Source organism: Pteronotus mesoamericanus, unplaced genomic scaffold, assembly GCF_021234165.1.
Source record: "Pteronotus mesoamericanus isolate MK-2021 breed Mesoamerican mustached bat unplaced genomic scaffold, CSHL_Meso_final contig_130, whole genome shotgun sequence".
Taxonomy (NCBI): domain Eukaryota; kingdom Metazoa; phylum Chordata; class Mammalia; order Chiroptera; family Mormoopidae; genus Pteronotus; species Pteronotus mesoamericanus.
In genome coordinates, this window is record NW_026555060.1 from 3,651,481 (window position 1) to 3,660,289 (window position 8,809).

Here is an 8,809-nt window from a genome sequence, read left to right on the forward strand (position 1 = left end):
ACAATCCTAACCTCATCTGCTATAATCTCTCATCTATTCATTGCTTATGTACTTACCAGACTTGAAGTTCTCTGAGGCATACCAGCACAGCCATCCATTTTCCTTCATCTAGAAGGACAGGTGCCTACAGCTGATACGTCTTATGAAAGCCTTATGTGAGGACAGTATCTATTCTGTGTAATCAACAACACCCTTTATTCTCATTGCACGATGTTTTTAAATTATGAGTTGGTGCCATTGTCTAGGGCAAGATAACCACTAAAATTTATGGCATCTCTCTGGCTTCACGTTTCATGTGTAGCATGTGAAGCCCAAGTCTCAAAATAGAAATCTTAATAATGATAGCAGGCCAAACCTGACCTGGTTTACAAATTTACATGGAGATTGGAAGGAATCATTAGATGACACTGAGCACCGGCCTCACCACTTGGAAGTTAAAATCGTAATCTCACACCCATGCAGACAGAGACAAACACAAAGGAACCTAAACACAATCAAGTAATAGCTATATTGTGTAGGGCCTCATTAACATAGAGGAGCAAATATTTGTTCAGTGAGACAATGTTCTCAGTTCCTGAGAACATGGAAACATCATCATTCCTGCAAACTGTCTAACCCCAGGTAGCATGTTTATTTCAGGTCTCCAGGCTCCAGTGTCTTCACTTATTCAAAGAATCTTTTCCAAAAAGCCATGTGTGGTTTCAGGTTTCAGTCAATACTGGAAGAATATTTCAGGACTATGTTCAAGTCCAAATTAAAACTCCCTTCTCTCTTGTTCCAACCTTTTTCAAAGACGGGCAGACGTCCTAAGCATGGAATAACAAAAAAAAAACCTGGGCACGCTATTTAATGGGGGATCTGAAGCTTTCTTTGACATTTAATTCAGTTATACAAGAATTAGCACTGCATATAATGTATTCTTCTTGCTCGCCTGTTTAATTTTCCCCATGTTTTATTCTTAAAACATGAGCACAAAAAGCAGATGGGTGAATTAGCCACTTTTCAAACATCAGATATGAAGGTCAAACAAGGGATATTTTACTTTTTTATAGCTGGAGAGCTCCAAAAGAGCACCTGTTTTCTCTGTTCATTAGAATCTAGATATGGGCTTTTTTATTAGCAACGTATTAGAGTTGTCAATTCAAAGCAAAAAAATTAAAATGCTTTCCTATTAGAGTATGTTTACAAATTGAAACAAACAGAGAAAAGGGAAGAAAATCTGCCATTAATAATGACATTAATGTTATCCACTGTATACAAATGTTATACTATTGAGTTTTTAAAATTATCTTTCATGACATAGGGTGTGTTGTGCTGACCCCTCCAAGACCTCTCACTCGGCTTTCCTGTGACCACATTCATGAAATATTTGTAAGCTGCCATTAGGTATGGGCTATAGAAAAAAGTAAAGCCAGAAGAGCCATGACCTAACACTCACTCACATAGGGCCCTAGTCACCTAGACGAAAGACTGCATTTTTCCAGAAATTAAACCCAGGCACCCTGAGACCACTCACTCACTAAGTGCCTGTTGCACGTGATGCTGCACTGGATGCTCTGAACATTTAACCCTCTGAGCAGTGCTGTGCAAGAGGCTGAGACTGCACCTCACGCCACACACTCAGAGGGGAAAGAGCCAGGCTTTCGGCTAGGTCTGTCTTACTCTTTCTACCGGTTCACATACCCAACACTACAGAGGTGGAGGTGAGTAAAATGAGGCCCTGGCACCAGCTTCACAGGGGGTCGCCTGGCAGGCGTGTAGGCTCCCAGCTCCAAAGGTTCCCACGTTTCGTTTCACGCTCTGCTGCCATTGTTTTGAAATTTTTAATAACGTTTTGACAAAGGCCTCAAATTTTATTTACCCAAATTTTACGAATTATCTGGTCAGTCCTACTTGTAAGGATAGCGATGGCAGAAGAAAGAGTCTCATTATGCCTCCCCTTGGGGATACTGAGATGAAGAGGGCTGTCATCTGTATGGTTGCCAAGAAAGTCATCCATAAAATTAATCTGAAAACATTCTCGGTATTTGGGGAAATGCTCAGATTTCTGTTATTTTTCTTTTTTTTTTTTTAATTTTACTTATTGATTTTCAAGGGGCGGGAGGAGAGAGAATCTATTTCTTGTTCATTTATTCATTCATCCATTGGGTGCTTCTGGTATGTGCCCTGACCAGGAATTGAAACCACAGCCATGGTGCATCTGGACAACGCTCTAACCAGTTGAGCTACCTGTGGAGAGATAGATGTGAAAGATAATATTTGTCCTTTTTTCTTCCTTAAGTAGCTGCCTCCTCCTAATAATTTGCTTTATATTTTGAAATGTATAGCAATATCTCATATCAAATAAGAGCTCTAAAAGAAGAAACGATCTTGAAAACTGAAGTTGCTTCTTGGGGTATCAATGTACAGCACACACATACCTTTTCTCATGTTCTGAAAAAAATTAGCACTCTTCTTAACTCTAGTACAGTAAATAATTGTAAAGTCCACTGGAAATGCAAGGGAGACCCACATCTCCCCAGTTTTAAAACCACCACAAAGCTTGTAAATATGCAGTGAAAAAAATAGCTTCTTTCATTGGTTTGAGAATGAACAGTACTCTCACATCAACAGATAAGATCTAGAATGCTCAGAATACTATCTGATAATTATTCACTGTTAACAATTACAGCAGTTAGGGGACTTTTTTTCCCCCCAAGGCAGTGACTGAACAGAAAAACTATGTGGGATTTAGTGATCAGTTATACGCTGGAAGGTTTGGCTTTAGATATAGGTAGAAGCTTATGTGATAACAGTTTTGGAAATACACAGGAGTCTCATGTGCCCCTAAATTCCTTTTTACCAACTTGACATGCTATTTGGAATTCTAACACTGGGGTTTTATTCTGTTGGGATAAAAGTCTTTTCCCCCTAGGAAATTTGGTATTATAATAATGAAGAAACTATAGATAGAAAATGAACCTCAAATTTGGCCTTAGTAGTAAGGGAGAAAATGAAAAAGGCTGAAGTTAGTGTCTCAGGTTAAAATTTTACTGATTCATTATGCTGAATAGGAAATTCTTAACAGATATCTTGCTGATTGAATGAAGGAATCAAGGGCATGAATGGAATGTATATATAAATGTCTCTAGAATCACTGAGACTTTTCAAAGAGTTTTTACGGAAACACTTTGGCATACTAAGGTGGTGAAAGAGGTGGTTCTGAAATAAATCTAGTTAAAATAATTAAATTCTTGCACTGAAACATAATAAAATTATAATCTGAATTGATTCCAAAGAAGGTAATAGAATGGGGTTGGATCAGTGAGGCCCAAAGGCAAAAAATATATATATATATATCTATTTTTTTAGCAACACTATATATATATGTATAAAATATATATTATATATTGTTATATATATATGGTGTTGCTAAAGATATGCTTATGTTCCATTCTCTAACCAGTTTTCATTTTCTGATCCAATTTCCTGTTCAGTGGAGTGTGTACCTTGCTATAACTGTGGAATGTGATCCAGGGAGAGTCTGCGCACCTAATCCTCCAGAACAAGTGAGTCAGACATGTCATCTATAGTCATCTGCAAAGAACCTGAACATGGAAACTACCATATGACCTACTTAGAGTCTTACCTGTGACAACGCAGAAGAACTGAATCAATGACTGTGTAAATGCTATAAATTTTGGAAGATTTTCTATTGTTCTTTTTATCTGCAGTTCTAAATACTAGTACTTTTTTGGACATTCTAAAATATACTTGATCATTTAAATATTACTTCAACTATATAGATAGAAACCTTGAAATAATATAAATTTTGGTCCCATTTTAACAATTGTAATTTCCATGCTACCGTTATTTGCATATACATATAAGCCTGTTGTCTGAGCCACTCATTGAAGTGTGTAAGGCCCGGACTTCACTGGCATTTGCCCAATTTCCTATAATTACACAAATAACAGTGGCCACTTGAACTTACTGCCTTGAACAAATGTCCACTGATGTATCTTTGCAAACCAAAAGTATAGGAAAGCTGTCAAGGGTAAGGACACAATGGCAAGAGTTAAGACCTACCCTGGAATCATGCAAGTGTGAGTATGCTACCTCCTCAAAGGACACAGGCAAAAGCCTCAGCAAGACCAGGAGGAAGGAATAGATTAATGATCATTTCAAATAAGGGGGAAAAAAGTGTAAAGCTTCTGTACTCATGACCGGACTGAAATGGCATAGTGTGGGAACTGCTTTGATTGTGATACAACAAAAATTACTGCCCACTCCTCCATTCAACAATATTTTGGGGCAACATGCTAGGCACTATGCTAGGAGCTGGGAAACAGTGGTGAATAACATAGTGAGTTTACAGTGTAGCAGAAAAATAAGACATTAACAAATACTTGCATGATTAATTAAATACAATTGTAAATTGATGTATAAAAGAGAAATAAATTGTGCTATATAGCTCTGTGTTGTAGGTAGAAAGTTTATATATCCTGGTTGGCCTGGGATAATTTCAACTTATGCCTGCTTTTTAACTCTCCTAAGTCCCCCCTTATGGATGATAAATATGTGATTACTGTTCACTTTAATAAAAAGAGACCTGACTTAGAGAGCCATAAAGGAATTTTTTTTCTCAGCAAGCGACCTTTCAGCTGAGACATTAGAATATGAGAGCTTCCCAGAGAAAGATGTAGGGTTGTAAAAGGAAGGGAGGACAGAGGAAGTCACACATGCAAAGACTTAAGGGATGGAGAAGCCCAATCCATTTAAGAATTTGTGAACCAGGAATGGTTTGGTAAGAAAGGTCGGGGCAAGGATGTAGCACCTTATCAGTAATTTTACACAATAGGTTTAAGACCTAGAGCAACAGGAAGCCATTGAATCATAGTGACGGTAATAACTATCACTAAAGTATAGGGTTTAAGATGTGTCAATATAAGTTTTACAGTTAACTCACTTAGTTGCACCAGGACAGTTTGAAGCATGTGGCATTACATCTTCATTTTTTTTCAGGTTAGGAGTCCGAGGCACAAAACATTAAGGCAATTTGTATAAAGTCACACAAGGCCTGCTCAGAAAAAGTCCAGCCATTGTTAATATAACAAGAATGGTTTGTGCCACATTGATGGAACCTGGCAGCCAAGGAGAGTGGACTGGAATGTGCATGCATGAACAATGACTACTTCACTGTACCAATCAGTGGGGGCAGTAGGCACCATTGAGTGACCATGTGTAATGTGTGGCTGTCACCTTCAAAATGACTGAGGGAGTAGAGCAATGAATCTGCATCTAAGTCTGCGTTAAGCTTGAACGTTCTTCCATGGAAGCTATTTGGATGATTCAGAAGGACGTGGGCAACTGGTGATTTGCAGCTTTACCATGACGATGTGCCCACTTATACATCTTATCTCGTGCAGAGATTTTTGGTGAAACATCAAATCACCCAGGTGATGAGGCCTCCTACAGCCCAGATTTGGTGCCCTGCAACTTCTGGGTTTTCCCAAAACTAAAATCACCTTTGAAAGGGAAGAGATTTCAGACCATGGATGAGATTCAGGAAAATATTATGGGGCAGCTGATGACTACTTGGAGAGCTATGTGAGGTCCCAAGGTCCCTACTTTGAAGGGGACTGAAGTGTCATTGTCCTTTGTACCATGTTTCTTGTATCTTGTATCTCTTGAATAATGTCTCTATTTTTCATAGTACATGGCTGGGTAGCTTCTGGACAGAACTAGTATATCAAGGAAAAGATGGAACCAGGCAGATTGCTCCAGAGTCCTTACTCCATTAATCAGGGGAAGGACTATATCAGACTTTACCATTATTTTTGTAAAAGTTTAATTGAGCCTAAAGAACTTCAAAGTTCTGACTTTATTTTAAAATGATTAAATAACAGTAAAATGTTAAACTTGCTGTTATTTTCTCATCAGGTTAAATTTTATGTTATCAGAACAGTAAAGTATAATTCTATCTGTGTTAAATAAAAAATGAGGGTATAGACAGATGTATCAATATGACAAAAAAAATTGAATAAAATAAAAAAAATTGTTAAGCGGTTACCTCTGAGGGAATGAGGGATTGGGAGTGCCAGGAATTTCACTTTTCATCCTGAACTGTTATTTTATTTTTTCATGAGTGCATATTTTTTAACAATAAAAATAAAATAGTAACTATCAACACTCCAATATTCCTGCTTTCTAAGAAACATGCAGTGTTTTGGGGGCTAAAGAGAGCTATTTGTAAGAAAAGAGTCACTGATATTAACATTCACTTGTTCTGTGAGAACAGATAGTCATGAGGAAAGACTTCAAACAAACCACATAGGATGTTTGTTTGAACAAGAAATGAGGGATGTTGGTAATACCAAGGTACTGTACGTTCTAATGATGAGTGTACTCATGCTCTTTCCTGGTAATGAGAGTAACCCTTTGAAGGGAATCTAGTGCTATCACAGTCTATGGACAATGCAACTCAACATCACAACATTTTCCAGGTGGTATAATCTAATGTTAAGCAAAGTTCAAGTAGAATTGCTTTGTGATTGGACTGAGTTTTAGTCCATTTCTATAGATCTCTTAATTTTCAAGACATTGTTTCTACTGACTCAATCAATCAAGGAATTCAATTCTAAATAGTCCTGCAATTACATTTTATTAATTATATGGGGCTGGTGCTTTTACTGAACCATGGTGATGACTTTTAGATTATATGTCTTCCCTAGAAAAGAAAGTTGTCCTTTTTCTAAATTGAATTTTCAGACTTCCTTGATTTACTTAACTTGAGTAAACAATTTGAAATTTCCCTTTGCTTTATATATAATTATTGGTATGTATTTGTATCCATTTTGCATTTGCTTACTTCTGTAATATTTACATGAATGTTGTTTTTCAGAGTAGAATTTATAGTTATGTGTATATATATATATATGCAACATAGTGTGATGATAAAGGCATATTATTTTGTTTAATTATGAGGACAATGTTACTGAGGTCTGTAATAGAAGTTTTTTATTTCCTGGGCAATTGACAGCTTTTGAGGACTCTGAGTCCCAACAATCCTCAATTCTCAGGCTGCACTGATCTTTGTATTTAAAATGCATTATCTTGTGTATGAAGTAGCTACTTTCCTGTGTTATTCTCAAAAGGACAGTTGTCAGGATATGGAATATTTAATTTAATTTTAAATCAGATGTAGTTAAAAGTTAGGCAATTTTTCTGACTCCTTGCATTGGGAGTGTGATACTACACATTTTAGAAACTTAAAAATATTGAGATCTAGGGACATGTCCCTCTTTCTTCTGTTTAATAGGTATTTTGTTAGATTTCATTTTAAAGAGATTCTCCTCTTTGCATTCATAGCACATTGTTCATAATGCTATTACAACACTTAATATTTCTTATTCATTATGTTATATTTCTGTATCCTATTGATATTTTGAAGGGTTAATGTTCAACAATACGATGATTATAATGATGATGATGATGTCTCAACTACTGAAAACCAGTGTCTAGCATATTGTAATTTATACATACATGTATATATAAATATATAGTAATTTATAGTAATATATAAAATATGTAGTAATATATAAATATTTATATAAATACAAATATAGTAATATATAATATATTAATGTGTAAATATACATATTGTAATATATATGTGCATATATATATGTATATATATATAGTCTGCCAGAAGGTATCCAGTCATGTAATATGAAAAATAGAGACATTTATTGAAGAAAATACAAGATACAAGAAACATTGTACACAGGACAATGATGCCTCAGTCCCCTTCAAACAAGGCACCTTGGGACCTCAAATAGTTCTCCTAATTGCTATCAGCTGCCCCATAGTATTTTCCTGAATCTCATCCATGGTCTGAAATCTTTTCCCTTTCAAATGTGATTTTAGTTTTAGGAGAAGCCTGAAGTCTCAGAGTGCCAAATCTGGGCTATAGAGGGGGTGAGTCACCTGGGTGATTTGATGTTTCACCAAAAAACTGCACAAGCGGGTGCGTTGTCATGATGAAGCTTCCAATCACCAGTTGCCCACAGCTGTGGCCTTCTGAATGATCCAAATAGTTTCCGTGGAGGAATGTTCAAGCTTAACGTAAAATTTGATGCAGATTCATTGTTCTACTCTCTCAGTCATTTTGGAGGTGATGGCCACACAGTACACATACTCAATGGCATCTACCACCCCCACTATCTAGTACAGTGAAGTCACCATTGTTCAGGCATTTGCATTCCAGTCCACTCTCCTTAGCTGCCAGGTTACATCAATGTAGTGTAAACTGTTCTCATTATGTTAACAATGGTTGGACTTTTTCTAGACAGATATATATTTGTACACGCACACATACAAATATATACACACACACATATACATACACAAGAAGGAAGAAACTGATAAATGTATCAGTGGTTATAGATACACAAATGGTTTGGGCTAAATCTTTTGATTTAAATATTTATTAAAATAATCAATTTTCTGATAAGGAACGGGTAAAGTATACATTATTCTACACTTTATTCTGCACCTTCAGATGGAGTTAATCTGGTTAAAATGGTGAAATGGTTAACAGTGAGCAGCCATGATTATATCAAGTGTGGCCAGAGGATAAAAGAAATAACATGACAGAATTTAAAAGAGTAACTAAGAGTTACTTCTACTTTCAGACCAACTGGAAAACAGAGGGGAGAAAAAGAAAAACTGTTTGCTACCTTTAGCCTTAAAAGGTAAGGTAACAGTTAAAAACCATTTCTTTAGACAATGGATAAATGTAAAACATGTGAGGCCTATCTCATGCTAC